This window comes from Scophthalmus maximus, chromosome 13, assembly GCF_022379125.1.
Source record: "Scophthalmus maximus strain ysfricsl-2021 chromosome 13, ASM2237912v1, whole genome shotgun sequence".
Lineage (NCBI taxonomy): Eukaryota > Metazoa > Chordata > Actinopteri > Pleuronectiformes > Scophthalmidae > Scophthalmus > Scophthalmus maximus.
In genome coordinates this window covers 9,127,265-9,144,624 of record NC_061527.1, presented here as the reverse complement: position 1 = coordinate 9,144,624, position 17,360 = coordinate 9,127,265, and the positions used below count along the sequence as shown (strand labels likewise).

General features: G+C 44.9%; 1 protein-coding gene across 1 annotated transcript in view; it reads right to left on the bottom strand.

Annotated features, from left to right (window-relative positions):
• Window positions 1-17,360, bottom strand: part of ptprsa (protein tyrosine phosphatase receptor type Sa) — a 217,612-nt gene that overhangs the window by 173,599 nt on the left and 26,653 nt on the right. The window contains exon 2 of the mRNA XM_035647166.2: window positions 3,436-3,562. The gene's annotated coding sequence lies outside the window, so the exon portion shown is untranslated. The remainder of the gene's footprint in view (window positions 1-3,435; window positions 3,563-17,360) is intronic.

Genomic DNA, 17,360 nt, shown 5'->3' with positions numbered 1-17,360 from the left:
AATGGTGAAAAGAAGGGAGGGATTTCTGTTTATGAATGTTTTGCATCCACTGCTGGAAATTGAGTCGTGACTGATCAAGTGAGCGCGTCATCATTTCCAATTCATTCATCTCCGTTTCTGCCCTGCCACACTACGACGCAACCCCAGAGTTTTCAAACTAAAACATGGCCAGCAGGGTTTTCCAAACTTGTCCATTTTAAGATGCGCGAAAAGCTTGGGACTAGTTTGGACGGCAGGTGTGAATGCAGCAGCGGTGATGTATTTTAAAGTGTGGATGTTGAACCTTAGAACCAAACACTTTACAGTCAGGTGACATTTTGTCCGACTCTGTGCTATTTTTCCTCTCAAGGTGGATATATAATTTTCAGGCAAAGGAAAACGTATAAATTACCTCTGCTGGCAAAGTGCAGCTGATCACGGATGACCTATCGCTGTGCCGCTGACGCTCTCCGTCCAGGAGGCTTGATGATGGGGTTCGGTTACAAAAAGACCTGAAGCGGCTGAACAAAAAAGGATGTCCTGGTTTCTATGATTAATGGTCACACACTTATCGCTTTTCTTTTTTAGACGTACTCCTGCTACCGTTAGGGTATTTGGTTATTGGTGATAACATTTGGGTGTTACATTGTTTACATTGCTCCAATGTGAGGCGCATCACTGCGGTACAAAGACAATTAGACTCATCAACATGTAAGGCACCGGTGTTATCTTAATATGCAGCGTTGGTGCAATGTCTTAACTGGGATGAACTGACATTTTAATGTGGAAGGTCTTTATTCCTTTATTTGATGTCACATTTTATATGTGTAATGTTTATTTCTTACTTTTTATAACAAAGGACATACTTTTTTACGTGCTATTTAATGTGCAATCTTCTTTTACTTCTGAGTTTTTTTATTAGAACTCGTTATATTGTTGTTTGGGTGTTGCGTTGTCCAGGTATGAAGACAGAACACAAGCATTTCATTGTATGGGGGCCGTTTCTTTCTTTACTACTGGATGTAATATACTTAAACATATTCCATGATATTAGATCTAAATATTAGATGCTGCCTGACCTCAACCAGACAAACCAAGACATGCCGGTGAGTATTTTTTAACTGCTCAAGAGACCAACCACTAAAAAGGTGGTGCTTTACACTGTATGTTTAAGGAAAATCCATAAATCATTACTGTATCATTAATCTATCAATTAAACACACTTGCAGAGAACAGCTTTAACAATAAAACCTTTTAAATGTTCTCTCAAAGTCCTGTGTCGATGTGTAAATGGCACCAAGTTAGGCAATAAAAGCGATCAGTGGATCTAATGTGGATCCACTCAGTTTCCAGCTTGTTGAGCTTATGGTGGGGTGGGACAGGGTGGGGGCTTTCCAGGCACGCTATCTTGCCTCACCACTATTTCTGCCATCAAATGAAGCTGAGGCCTCGCTATCATCGCAGCTCAATATGCCAAATACAGCTGTTCATATGAGGCCGGTGGCCCCCGGGCGGCAAAGGTGGCGAGGAGTGGGCGGCCCTCCGCACACGGAGAAAGAGGGAGGGGGGGGGGGGGGGGGGGGCTGTCTGGGCCTGCATCTGCTCTGACACCCATTTGCTCGCACTCATCTACAGTTGCTGCATGTCTGCCGCTCTGCCAGCAGCACTAATAATCAAGTGATGATATGGAAATGGGGCGTGTGGAGTGTGTGCGATGGGCAGTGGAGTCAACTACAGACATTCTGGCTCAGAAATAAACCATCCACTGGACTAGGAAAGTGGCAAATGGGTCCGTGTCGTCACCCAGTGCGGCCCGCCAGTCAATTTCCAAACATCCCCAAAAATATTTGCCCATTTGACCACATTTGAACCAGATCCCCGCCGTTAGAGGGCGCTCCCTTTGAAATGCGAGAGGCTTGTTGCCAAGCAACTGCGGTAAAAAGAAGTCGCGATTTCATCCACTGCATCTCATTTTGGAGATTGTAAATGAGTCAGTCCGTGTTTCAAGTCTTTAACTGGACTAGGACTTGGTCTGATCACTGAGTGATCGAGACGAGTACCAGATGGACTTTTTAATTAGTCTCCCTATATTGCTTTTTGTGCTGTTTTTTTCCCCTTCTCTGGCCCAAACTCTTTGTCGGCATTTTGCCAAGTGTGCTTTCACGTTGCCCAGGACATAACTGAAAGAGACATTTTCAATCTCAACTCACTATTACGCTAAAAATAAAATTAAATACATGAATAAATCATACAATTAGAATTAAAAGCGGGAGTAGGTTTCAATTAAGGGAGGCCTAGGATGTTATTTTACATGGTTTCTAATCTCGAGATGATGTCAAACGCTGCTTACCGTGCAAAAAAAAGAAAGAAAATTAGTTAGTCAATTTCAAAGAAAGCACCTGTGGAAACCTTTTTAAAATGAATTCTGCACTTAGTGGTATGCACCGGAGTGGAGCGGTGAATATGAATGAGCTTTTGGAGGGGGGGGGGGTCAGGCGGCTGAGTGTATTACACTTCTAAACTCATGTGTGATAGCTTCCAGATCTGCAAACCACCAATGCGTTTTCTGTTGAATGAAAGAACTGCACAAGTACGGGAGGAGCCCTTCACTGCCAGGCTGCTGTAACAGGTAGATGACAGCTCTGTCTCAGCTCCGCTGTCAATACGGATGACTGGTCTTAGCACCGGGAGCACGGAAATACAGGGGGAGATGAAAGTTTGTACAGACCAGGTGAATCTGACACGGTGACGAATATTGTTGAATATACAAAGCAGCTTTTCCAAAGGATGCACTGTGTATTCTTCTCCACGGTTTGGATTAATCACATTCCCGTGCACTGTGTGAGCGTTCGTTAGTGACAGCAAAATGTATTGATTTGACAAAAAGGACTCATCGTCTTTCCAACTGGGGGGTATTTTAACCCAAAATGACTTATTCTGCAGCAGATTTGAATGAGAACTGTGGGAACTACAGAATACAACGGTGGACCCCAACCGGTCGAGACAGATCACCGCCCACAACTGAGTCCGGTTCTGTCAGAGACTTCTTCCTGTTAAAAGGGATTTTTTTCTCTCTCCACCGTCGCCAAGTGCGTTGCTCGTTGTTGGGTTTCTCCCTGTAATATTGTAATATTGACCTCACTATGTGTTGTGATTTGGCGCGACACAAATAAAATTGAATTGAATTGGTGTACAACACGAGAAGGAAAAAATATCGTATCCACACACTGTGACTATCGCAGATGTGTAACCAAAAGGCAGAAACAGAAAGGTGTGAAGGTGGATTGAGGAAGGGAGACGACACGAATGTAGGAGGAACAAACTTAAACGGACTGCAAATCAAACAGACCCGAGGATTTAGAAAAGCATCAATTTGTGCCCCACAATATGAAATCAGTCATTTTGCAGGGTGCGAGACGCTGCAGAACAAAATGACTCTTTGAGGGGCCCACTTACCGCTGGGTTGTTTTCAAAACCTTTTTAGCTTCATATCTTCAGCTGCTCCAGTGGCTTCTTCTTCTCCTTCTTCTTCTTCTTCTTCTTCCTCTTCCTCTTCTTCTTCTTGTTACTCGCTCACTTGTACCTTTAAAGTAGATAGAAATAAGGGGGAGAGGGAGGAAAAGGAGGGGAAAATGAAAGAGAAACATTAATGAAAGGGACTCCTAAATGAACTGCCTCCTCAAGTGGTAGGTGGGGGAATTCGACAAACGCTGAGATGAGTTTCTCTTTTTCTCCATCCCCATCTCTCGCTCTCTCTCCTTGCCCTTTGTGACCACAGGACGACAGTTCTCAGGCAAAGTGGAGGCTTGCCGCTGATTGCCTGAGAGCAGTGGAGTGCGAATCTGCATGAAATCCCTTCTGGCCTTTTTCTTTTTTTTTTTTGATCATTTTCTCCTTCACATCTTTAATGAGCCCGGTCTGAATCTGTGGGTGCATGTGTGTATATTTTTGGAGTGTGTAAGTGCGGTCAGTGCGTGTTTAGACATTCACCCATATGTGTTGCATGTCCAGATCCATAAATGTATGGGTTAGTTTCTATATTTGTGTGTTTGCACTAATAATGTGTGAGAATGAATTTGAGGTTGTGCCTATTCTGTACGTGTGTGTGTATATCGTACACTATAGTGGTTTTTTTGTGTGCGTGTGTGTGTTGGCACATTGCACCTGCACATGTGCTTGTGTGAGCTTCTATGCATCTGGAGGCCATGTCTGCCCCACCGAACCCCTCACTCGATATCCAGTCAATATTCTCGGTCTGCAGCGGTGGGCGGCCGCGAGTCCGCCCGAAGGAGCCTCCGCTGAGCAGCAGAGGAAAGCTATCTCCAGTGAAAGGTCATAGGAGCTCATCATTACCCAGCGTCCAGAGTCTCCTTAAAGATAACGATATGAATATCATCGCCGGGGTGGACGATAAAGCCACGATCGATTAGTATGGAGACTGAGGCTCCAATAAAAGAGCTTCCTCCAACCAAAAGAAAGGTAATGGTGCTGTCAAAATTTCTTTGTGACGAGTTTACGTCGAGCGAGGGAGGGAGTCTAAAACCCAACACTTGTGCGGGTTCTGCATACCAACATCGCATCAGTATGCAGATGGGGTGCAAGTAATCACAACACATAATTCATACCCAGTGCAAGTGCAATGCTCATGATGTGATATCATTATCCACAAGGGCTCGCTGCATGCTTTCGTGCATTTCATTCTTGAATCGTGCCAACTGCTGCTACTGTCAACTGCTCCCTCTCTTGAGCAATTCAAACCTGGACACATATACAGAAGAATCCAATGGCTTACCATTCAAGTATCAATCATTGATTGAATAAAATTACCCCTTTCTCAGAAAGTCACAGCAACAAACGTTGACGACTTTCTCCGCTATCTTTTCTCTCTGTAATCGACTTCTCCCCCCCCCCCCCCCTACAGTTGGCTCATGAACTGGGCGCCGCTCGTAGACAGTCTCCCGGCCCCTATGGGCATTATTACCTCAACGGCCGACGGTCAACGTGATCCTTTACTCTGACAGGCCACAGCTCGGCCCTCGCTGGCCAATCAGTGTCAACTAACAAGCTGGTTGCAGGAGGATCCACTAGTGCACCAACTGCAGCATAGGGGAGAGTAGGAAGTGGAGGCGTGCGTGTGTGCGTGTGTGCATGCTTGTGTGTGTAAGGCAAAGTAGAATTATCAACAGAGTGCATAAGGGGACAAAGGCAGAACCTCGGAAGCTCAATGAAACGGTGCGATTGTGAGGTTATGTATTTATGCAAATGCAAAAAGAGAGCGCGAGACGCGTTTTGCACTGAGTGGGCTTGAAAACAAGTGGCAATAGTTCAGTGAGTTTGTAAGAAAGAAAAAACATCTCCTTAAGTAAATGTACGTGTGTCTTTTTGAGAGCATGAATGCGAGGGAGGAAAAACAAGTGTGGCCAATTTTCGCCGTACTCCCTCCTCCCACACGCCGGGCTGCCAAGACGAGCGCGGGGGAATTTGTTTAATGTACAGCATTTATTCACTGCACACACGCTGTTGCACTACCGCTTCCTCCGTCGCATGAGACACTCCCTTAGCTGGGCGAGTCGCCATTAGTCAGCCAGAATGAAGGGTTAGGCGAACAGCTAAATAATTATACTGAATCAACATCTAATATAGTGGAAATCCAGCCCGCAGCGTCCTCACGGTAGCATGCAGGTGAAAGTGTGATACTCAAGCTTTTTTTTTTTTGCTGTGGGAGATGGGTGAAGGTGTGCGTCGTCCACTCATGTGGAAAGCAGCTCCGGTTTGTTTTCTCATGACCCTGCAACATATTGGCATTGAGTTTAGTCACCGTGCGGAGACAGATGGCCGAGCATCATGGTGCATGGCAAATTGCAAAATGAAAACATGCATGCTCAAGAAATGAGAACATGTATTTTCTCTCCGGCAAAATGGACGCACTGGACAAGTGCAGGGAACTAAGATGCACTGAGCATGTACATAAAAACATTTTTTTAAAGCACCAAAAAAACCTGCACATTTCAAACTTTGATGTGAGGAAAAACTTTGAATTTTTATTTTTGTTTCTGTTTGAATGAAAAATGTTGCCATGTCAGCAACCCAATGTCTTCCTGTCTTTACCTCCCACCCACCTCCTCGCTCCCTCTCATTGATGCCGAGGTATTGGCCCCGTATCAATTAAAAAAACCAGATCTTCACCAAAGAGTAGGAAGAGAGCGGATGACAAGAGGAAATGGTAAAAGGAAGCAATGGGTGTGAAGAAGAAGCACAGAGAAGGTGTCAGCAGAAAGGAAGGGAGAAATGTGAAGTTGAGTTAATCAATAAGATGGGACGTGTATAGGGGAGGAAAACACGAGCAGAAATGAGAGGGAGAGGAGAGAGGAGGAGGAGAGGACATGCAACATCCATATCATTTCTTCCTTCCTGAAAAAATCACATAGATGTCAATCTGGAAGAATTTATAACAGCACAAAAACCCATGAGACGTTTTTGACCTTTGAATGGTTTCACATGTGTTTGCATGTCATATTGCATTTTGGACTCTGGATCCATGAAACATGAGCCAAGTCTGTCACCAGATCATCATCAAGTTATTCATAAAAGCAGACGTCTATGCTCACAGGTTTTTTTAATTTTAATTTCATTCATATCATGCAGCAGAATCACACAGCAGATTCTTCTCCAGGCAGACATAAGAATTCCTCTCGCCTTTATTGAATGTATAAATGAATAAATGAATTGACCTCAACCCTGTTCTGTGTAATGTAGTGGGCTTTGCTGCCTATATTGTTATAGCACATTCGCTTTTTGAAGCACTTTTACGTCTTATTAAAAAAGGTGGAGTGAGGCATCTGATCAGAAAAAAAAAAGGAGTTCTATTCTTTAGATAGCTGCTTTGCTGATATTGTGTCCTTGAACAAGTCTCTACCTGATCATTCACAGAAAACTGTTGCGGTTAAGGCTAAATGCAAAAATAAAAACATTAAAAAAGTAGAATCGACCTCATGGAAATTACTGGTTCAATTCAAAGCCATTTCACAAGGCAGCACAGAGGCACCAGTCAAGGTCCTTTTGGGCTGTGAGAAAGAAATAATAACGAGACATACATTAGATAATAACCTACTTTAGTCACTCAAAAGTATTCCAATCTACTCCAGACAGCAATCTGACCCACAAAATACTGCGACTGACCAACCGTCTACACGTCTTGCTTGTACCCTTCCTTCCTTTCAGGCTCTTATGTCCACAGGGAATTAAACCAGCTGATGTGGTCTCGTACCTGCACTCTTCCCAAAGAGCTAAACCAGCACACATTTTTAAGCGAATGTTTTCTAAAAAAAATCATCATTGGCATGTTTTGGGGCAGATGAGTGCAACAGTTTCCATTTTACCAAGCATTACACCATCACACAAAGCCCCATAGATAAGTACTACCATGTGACAGTGGTTAAAAGGCTATGGGGTGATCTGCCTGATGTGCACAAACACACAAGGTATTTCTTAGCTTACTTGAGCTGAGGGTGAGGTTGTGCGCGTAGGTGTGCCTGTGTGTATGTGTGTGTGTGTATGTGTGTGTGTGTGTGTGTGTGTGTGTGTGTGTGTGCGTCTATCTGCATGCTGTGTGTGATGACTGATATTCAATTAGTCCACCCGCCACCTCTACACGTCCCGGCATTCCAGCGCTTAGTAAATCAACGTGCCTGACGGCACACAGGTCGATATTAATATTAACGCATCCATAAATAATGTTATTGTAGGCCCGGGTGTTAATGGTTCATGATATGATGGGCATGATGAAGTAGAACGCTTGTTCGATTGTGGAGGTGCGGCTATTTAACAAGGAGGGAGAGAGAGAGAGAGAGAGAGAGAAAGAGATACTGACTAAATCCCCTTCGATGTCCTTCGATAGGGACATTGGTGACATTGGGTTGGAAAAGCGCCGAGGTGGTCACAGCTGTGGCGAGGCTGTCATTGTGTAATGTGTGCGTGTGTGTATGTGTACGTGTGTGTACGTGTGTGTACGTGTGTGTGTGTGTGTGTGTGTGTGTGTATCTGGTGGATTGGTACGGGGTTAGAATGGGAGGCTGTTGCGACTGGACACAGCGGATTAATTATTATAAATCATCTCCCAGGCCACATGTTCATGGCTGCAAACCAAACTGTTGCCGAACTATCCGATCTCGTCCACCGCAGTGTGTGTGTGTGTGTGTGTGTGTGTGTGTGTGTGTGTGTGAATGTCATCACTGCTTTGCGACAATGGCCCATCTTTCATTCTGACAGCAAACATTTTCGCTCTTGCGTCTTTGTGCGGTTGCTGCAAAAATCTCCCGATTCAGGCACTGGCCCGAAAGAGACGGCTGTCGTCGAACTGAGACGACGGGGTGTTTGAAAAGTCAGCTTGTTAGCTTGACCTCCTGGCCGGAGCCAGGGCATCAGTCATTCCATTTAGGGAGGCCAAAGCTCCCATGCCTGTGTGAACAGCAAATTCCCGAGGGACAGAAACTCACCTTTCTGTCCCAGCAAACAGGAATGCTGCAAAATGACGCTTTCAGTCTTCATTTCACTTATTCAGAGATGACATTTGCTGAGAATGCATGTTTTTTTTTTTTTATTGGCCTTCACTTTCCTGCTGCACATCCACAAAGTAACACTCAACCTTCTCTACCGGCTGGCCTTGGTTCACATGAGAAAGCTCACAAGTTGTTGCTAAGGGAGAGAAGAGTTTAACTCATTTGTATGCTCCTCCACACAGGATACAGAAAAAAGAAATTTCAATCATGCAAATTCAAACTAGTGACAAGTCACAAGCTTCGCTGGGCTCTCTTAGCCGTGGCATAATGTGTGCCCGGAGGAGTCGCACACTGGGAAAGTCCACGCTTGGTGGGGGCGACATTATCAACAAAGAATACTAAAACACCACGCAGTTCAATCATGAAATAACAGAACATTCTAATTCCTATTTCCCCCTGTCTAAACGCTTTCTTTATACATTGTTAAGATTTCTTCTTTTTTTATTAAAACAAGTTTTGTTATTCCCTTGCAGCAGGCGACAGCTCGCAGATGAATGAATGACTAAATCACTGCAGAGAAATATTAATCAGCTCTTGTGCTCATCTGTGAGGGAGGAGGTGGCTGATGCACTGCGTTGTGATTGGTGAGGAGGGGAAAAGACGGCAGTCCAGACAGAGACGCACACACACTCACACACACACACACACACACACACACACACACACACACAGACAACCTCCACCAGCCCCTGGACCGGGGGTTTTGCAAAGCTCGGATCATCCCCGCTAATCCACACTCATTAAGGATGAACCGCATGATAGCGTGCCGCCACCGGCAGCCTCCGCAGCCCCCCTCGCCCCCCACTTTACCCCACTTTCTCACGCACACACACTCGCCCCGCCACTGTGGATAAGTGGCAGCTTTGATGGTGATTTTAATAAATTACCGCAGAACGTTGCATACACGTTTGCTGCCGGCGCTGCTCGAGTAAACAGAACACCTGCCACACCTGTCGACGCCGATCAGGCCCCGGTTAATTACAGGGAGATTAATTGGCGGCGGCAAAGCTTTTATCTCACACCAGTGAAGGTGAAGTTGGTTTGACAAAGGGAAGTCGAGCACCCCCTTCGCCGCGCTCCTCAGAGGAGTGCGTCTTCAAACGGAGGAGTAATTCCGGACCAGACGAGCTGTGGGGGTGACGGAGCTGGCGGATCACTTTACTCTGGTAAAATGTGAAAGGATTCAGAGTTTGAGCAAAACTTCAAATCAATTATTCAAACGCTTCCATTGTTTCCGCGGGACGGAGGAGAAAGAGTCCCTGCACTCAACAGTTTTTTCACCCGAGGATTGGAACATAAATAGATGTTCCTCCTCCACATCGCTGAGAAGGTCACTGCTGAGTGGAGTCTACCTACAAGCCCCTTGGGCTGAACAAAAAAAATGCCACATGGATACTTCCCCTTCCAGCCCTCTGCCTCCAAAATAACTCTCCCTCTGTGGGGTTCTTAAATAAATTACAGATATGCTATCCTCCCAAGATCTGATCTCTGTTCTCCGGCGCAAATTAAAAATTTAGGCCCATTTAGGCTGGTGCCCGCTGTAACTTGAAGCAGTGTGGTTGCGAGGGGCAATATCCAGCCAGAGTTGTGTCACAGCACGACTCAGAAGTGATGCCTGTTGCTCTGGGCCCCTGCATCCGGGAGGAGAAGCAGCGTGGCCTTGATGCCGGCGGGAAAATGTCGTGTAGCTAAAAAAGGTAGCAGGCTCGAACTCTCGTATCGCAACGCTGCATCTACCCACAGCTGTGTGTCGTGTTAAAGTGTCAAGACGGCAAAAACTCTTGACTTAATCGCTCCGTGTGAATCATTCCACGTGACGCCGAGCCAAAAGCCGAAAATGTAAAGTGTGCAACTTCAAAGACTCTACTTAGGGGATGATTGAACCGTGTGTCAGCTTTACTTTTCAACCGGCCTGCCTCGCTGCTCTTTAAAAGACCCACACATACTCGTAAAAGTTCAAACAGTCAACTTAGTCACATGGAAATGAGACGTCTTGAGTAAAAAGCGAGCCTCTGCGGAGACGAGCTTGGATCGCTTTTATTACACAAACAGGCTTTTGTGCATTCGAGTGGGTCGGAGTTTCACTCTAATTTAAATGGTGAACTAAACAAATTAATTTGTCCATAGAAAGTTAAAGCAAGCATGTCAAGGATCTCTAATGCTTGACTATTAAAACTAAAAACCTGCTTAAATCCACCAGAGGACCTGGTGCCTGGGAGACTTAAAGCACAACCTATTCGTTTAGCGTTTTCGAGATGGGTAAAGACCAGAAAGGCTAGTTAGTTGGGAACTCTCCGCAAAAAACACCATCCAGAACAGGAGACACTGTGTGAAGTAAAGTTCCTACAATCATTAAGCAGCAGAGGGCTAAATAAATCACTTTGTGAGCTCGTGTGTGGGGCGGTGGAGCGGGGAAACCATTTAATAGACCCAACCTCACTATGAACCCAGAGCGTGCGTTTTGTCATTTGACCTTCATTAACATCTTCCATTCATTGCTCCAACTCTGGTGATAAATCAGGAAATGGCCCCTATTGTATCTTCCTCGCGCTGCGGAGCAGGGCATTCTCCCCTACCTGACTTCCATTAGCTTTTGTCTCTCCGAACAATAACCGCAGCCGCGATCGAACGCAGGTATCAGCGGGCGCTTGTCTTTGGAATTTAACAAACAGAAATTAAACAGAAATTAAATCAAGAGGCACTGCAGCCAAGATGCACAGAGGAAACACAATGCTCATGTGCAAAGTCTATTTTAAACACCTGCGCGTAAGGTGAGGTGTGTGATAAGGAGCAATATCTCTAACCTCAGTGTAAAGATAATTATCCGAAGAATGCCAGACAGAGGGACAAACTATATATTTCTCTCTTGGAGCGGGAGACATTCCAGAGGAGGATGGTTTCCCTCCACTGGAGCACTGCTGGATTAACCCAATCAGAAGATTAATCAGGCTAGAAACACTAGAGGCTGTGCCGGTGGCCTCTTCATACGACTTCGCTGGGCAGCAGAATTACGACAGAGAGCAGGGAGACGGCATTCCCACAACCTCTGTCTCTCTCTGGAGCTCCCCGTTTCCCCCCCCGTCTGCCTCTGTGGAACCGGGTCCCTGTCGAACCAGCAGTGATGTTTCGGTGCTAGAACTTCATCAGGCAAATGGCCGGATCGAGGTCCAGAACCCAAAGACGTTGCAAATGAATATAGGACCCGGATCAACGATCGCCGCCGAGTATCAGCCCCTACTCAGCGCAATCCTGCTTCCTTGCAGGAACTCCGGGACTCGATGAGCCGATTGCCCTCGAAGAACCGGGGGGGAAATTAGCTCTCGCTCCACCATGTTTGCCTGACCCTGTAATAAAGGATCAAATGTGAGGGACAGGCGAGGAACTTTATATGATTTAAGCCTTAGACCACATGGAAATTTGGCAGACAGAATAAAAAAAATTTAAAAAAAAAATGTTGGGGTCAATCTGCGTTGAATGAATGAATGAATAAATAAAACGACTTATCTGTCTCCATCTGTCTGCCTTACATTGTGCTGCAACTAATCTCGCCACCTCGGCCCGGCAAAGAAAAAGTCGGGACTGTAGTGCGCGTTAGAAAAAACAACAGAAACCCGCAGCGTGAACAGGGAGGGCATCATTGATCCCAGCTCTCTGGTAGCCAGGTCATCGATTGCAGGATGCAGCTGTGATACTTGGCACACCTTGCTGACTCCAAACACAACCTTGAATCCGCGGCCCCAGCGAGCATTTGTCTCCCTGCGTTTGCCAGTTGACCAAAAGATGCAGAGAGAAGGAGGAGGAGGAGGAGGAGGAGGAGGAGGAGGGATGCTGCACTGTCCTCACATAATTGTGTGGGGACATCATTTTTCAACCACAGCTTTGCTTCCCCCGTCCCCAGGAGGCACTTTTCTCAAACAGTAATCATTATGTTATGGAAGCAGCTGCCGGGCAGGGTTGAGAATGCAACTGGAGGCAGTGAGCTCAGACATACGCTCCTCGGGGTGCAAAGACACACACACATGGAAGAGCCACGGAAGAAGGCCTTGAATATGAGGGGGGGGGGGGGGGGGGGTGGACGTGAATGGAGGTCCCATTTTTTGGGTCTTTTGTATTCCCCTGAAATGTATCGATCCTGGAAACTCATCAGGGCTTCTTTAAGTAAAACACAGACATCAAAGATCAGTGTGTTTTTCTTTGCTCCCCTCCTCCGCACGTGCCCTTCTTCCACACGCTGCTATATTTAAAGATTTGTTATCTCCCAACATTCAATATGAATACACTTAAAAGAGCATGCATGAGGGGAAGAACACCACTTAAAACAAGTAGCGGCAGGATGCGGCTAATAGCCGTCTGATCTGCCGCTGTTTCATCTGCGCTGCATTATCTCCAAATTCAATATTGGCTCTTCAAACACTTTAAATAAAGAAGGGTTTTTTGTGTCTAAACCGAAACTGTTCTCCTCTTATTTACGCATCCAGGCCACACTTAGTTGGAATTCCAGCCCGACTGCTGGTGTCCCCTGTGTGTGTCCTCGATCCCTAGGCAAAACTACCAATAATATATATATATATATATATATATATATATATATATATATATATAGAGAGAGAGAGAGAGAGAGAGAGAGAGAGAGATCTGATGCATAGGCATGTGACGTTTGGTGAAAAATTACAGTTAAACCAGAGGCTCGCCTGTCAATGCAGAGCCACTCTTGTTATTGACTCTGACAAATTTCCAGGATCTTACTGATAAAGGGCTTGACAAACGAGGCCCACTCTTCCTCCTCCAACGACCAATGCATCTCCCTATGACTCCCTGTCGCCCACCTCCATGTGATCCTATTATGCGATATGATATCGCTCCCTGGCCGAGTACAACCAGGAAGTGCTGAGGAGAACAGAAAAGACATTGCGGCGCACATGGAAGAGAAAACTCCTTTTATTCTGGCGAGGAGCATACAGAGAGATCTAATATCTCCAGGTCAAATCAAAAGGGATTAGACGTAATCCAGCGGTCACATTATACAGTTCTATGCATCAGTTCTATTGTCGAGGCAGTGAGCTGCAGTGACTTACAAAAAGAGCCCTTTGTAGCGAAGGATATGAGTAATCACATGATCAAGTAAACCCCAGGGTTGACTCCAGTCTTACTTCGCTTTTCTAAATTCAGAAGTGAAAACCACAGTGACCCAAAACTCAAAAGTGAACCAGGAAATATTGGAGCACTGCAAAATATATCAGACCCTTTGATGGATTGTTAAGCTTGATTTACATTTGCATTTAGTGGGTTTATCTATAACTGCTAAGATGCTAAGTGACCGTACAATGAATCTGGTGAACTGGACTTCAATATATTGCTAAGGACATAGTGATACTCATTCACTCTACTTCAAGTATTTTGCCAGTCGACATTAGTTCTTTACAGTTTTGACATTATTGTAGTATTTTAACCTTCAAGCACAGTAGAATAGTTCATCACATACTGTTAAATTCAAACTGCCAAAATGCAACAATAGATGATTTCCTTTTTCACATCTAATCTCACAGCTAATTTATCTAAGAAGGTATATTTCGGGGGTTTTACTGGACAACGTTGCCTTTGGGATAAAACAGGAACTGCTCTGCTCTCCCTGATTGTGAGATTTCGCTCCTGTTCCAATACAAATCCAGTTCATAATCCATCTGTGGGATGGCGATTCCCTCATTTCCCCGCGTGTTCATCCGGACAGAATTATTTAGCACCTGTCAGAGGCAGCTGATTTCACGGTGAAGTGCTCCTCTTGTCTAGAGGCCTCTTCAATGAGATTTCATAGACTCGGATATACATAGAAGCATAGTGAGGACACTGTAGAGCTGGTAAAGGCAATAATATAAGGATTACATCAGGGTGATGTCGTCACAACACATAAATAATGACTTCTATGCGATACCTGATTTTTGGGGGGATATAAATAATTATAGACAAAAATTTTACACGCCTCGCTTGCCACTACTGTCTGTGTATAAATCGATCATACATAACTGGTGTTGTTGATCTTGAACGTGCCGAACGATGACGCTCAGTTACGTTGACGAGTCCCCCCCCCCCGCTGCTGCTGCAGAGCGCTGTTAGTATGTTTAGTCAAACCTATTCATACTGAATATTTCACGTTTCTTAATTGGACCACATTTGCCACTGCTCTCCCCTTGGGCCCCCAGCAACACAGCTGCCAAGTTTCCCAAGTACATGGGATGAACAACTTTTGAATTGCGAGTTACTGTACATAGATACGGATATACATGGCAGGGATTCCTCGCACAATGGTACGGTGTATATTTAGAAAAGTCATAGTGATTATGCAACATTTCCTCGAGCACAGTACAAAGCTGTACATTACAAATATGAGTGAAAAATTAACTCTTGCCCAAACAGCAGCAGTGTTTCCCATGAATTAGAGAGATTGTGGCGGCCTGATAGTTTCATAATATACATAAAAAAAACTTTTACACTTCTCAGTATTTCCCATATATTGATTTATTTTGTGCCAGCCCGTGACAATATCAACATTGCCCGCCATACATTGATTTGTACTTCTTTCTTTTTTACTATTTCAAATGGGTAAAATATCAATTCTCTGCAGAGCTGTGCACAGAACATTGATTTGCTCTGCCCCTCCTTGCTCCTCTCTCTCTCTCTTTCCCACAAACACATTGACAGTCAACCCGTCGCTCATACCTGGACTGATCAACCCTGTGTCGGTGGGCCGGCGGACATTCAAAAAGTTTTTACTGCCATCGTCGGTGTCTTTACCAAAGGGGCTCACTTTGCAAATCACAATACGCAATCAATCGATATCTTGATGGTTATATCTCTGACACAGCGTGAAGCAACGGAGCTGTATACTTTGGTAAATTATTGATTTGTGACGAATGGTCAATCTGCTGGACCACCACAAATCCCCCCGAAAAAGTATAAAGTAATTGTGTGGGAAACACTGACAAGTCAGCAACTGTTCTATTAAAGAAAATTAAGACCTTACAGATTAGCCACATATCCTTTTCAGGTTTTGCTTAGGGTGTTCGTTTCCCAAACAACGTTCTTGCTGAGTTTTGGACCACCAGTGAAAAAAGTGGGGGGGAAATTGTGGCACAGGAATTGCTGAACCCCCCCCCCCAGAAAAAACAGCATTCACAGTAAATTGACCTTCCCCAGATAAAAGAATATTGTCCATTTTAATTTGTAACAGTTATAAAACCATAATCCTACGCAACCACAAGCATTTATCAAGACTCATCCGAGGCTCTCAAGTGACCTTTCAGTGGCTGCACACTAATGGCCCCAAAGGCAGGGCAGCGTCAGAAGGGAACATGCTAATGTTAGGTGTGGTTTGTGCCCCTTGGTGCTATTTAGCACAGTGTGCTGAGAGTTCATCCCCTTCACTTCCTGCTTATCGCTCGCTGTCTGCGAGGGAGTACAGAAATAGCCTTTGTCACCGATCAACACAGCGGGACACCTTTCACACACCATGTCCAACCACGCCTGGACGGAGGCACCAACATGTCTGCCAATGTGCGCAGCCACTCGGGGTATTGTAAACTACAATACCCCGAGTGTAAACTACTGAGTGCCGCTAGTGTTTGCCAGTGAGTGAGCAAAACATGCTGCATGTTATCAAAGAAATATTTTTTATTCTTCTCTCAGCTTCTATTTAGCTAGAAAAAAATCAAGCTCCTCTGTTTGTGAGATTATCTACTTTATTTTCAAGGGGTTTCATTTAAAAAAAGACGACGGTTCTATTTTATTCAGTTAAATTATGAGTTCATTTTAAGAGCAGGGAACAGCACCGCCGCTTTTTGTATTTGTTGTAAAAGTTACACTTTTTCACGAAGCATTTCACCAACGCAATCGGAACTCGGAGCCAAACTGCACGACACTGAAATTGGGGAGACATCCAGCACTGTGTCAGCTCGGTATGGAATGACACACTAGGGCAGAAGGCAATGATCTGTGAGGGCGAGGGAAGCAGCAACAGATAAGAGGATTACCCCGTTATTATCTGCCCCAGGGGCTGTTGCCCCAGAGCAGACGAACATGGTTAAAAAGGGCGAGACCTTGAATTTTTTTTTTATTTATTTTTTTTGTCACGTTCCTATTGTTACGGCGAGGCAGAGTTGCTGCATGACACACTGTCCTACTAAGGTAGGTTTTTAGCCCAGGCTCAAATACAGAAAACCCAGAAGTTTGACCTTGCTCCTTTGTCCAGCCTCCCTCCAACTCGCCTCCAGAGACACAAAGAGGGATGGACCTGGTATCTGCTATTTGAGGTTGAGTGGGGTTTCAACAATCTAGGCATCTCCCAAAATCTTTTTTGGGGGGCAAACATATATGTTCCATAATCAAACAATCATTGGAAACCATTTCCTCTAGTTGTTTTGTGCTGCTGCTGTGTCAATTCTGAACTTCCTCTACGGCGGATCAATGAAGATTAATTCTATCTTTTCTTGTGTTAATAGTCAGGTTAAGTTTTTATATCGTATAAGTTAAAACCAGGATAATAGATTAAAGGGAGTTCAGTCCGCATATTAAGATACTAATTGACAGACGGCATTTGACAGCACAGAAGTTGCATAGTTTAATCTTAAATCATTAAGTATCAAGAAATAATTAAATAAGTAAGTATTATTGAAAACATATAACAATGAAGCATCCTACATTTATGTCTCGCCGACTGAGGCGCAGCTCTCACTCTCACAAAGACATCAAGAGCGTCGGTGCCTCCGCGTCAAGGCCGAAGCCATGATTACTCTCATTCGAGCAGAAAGATCACAGCGTGCGGGAATTAAT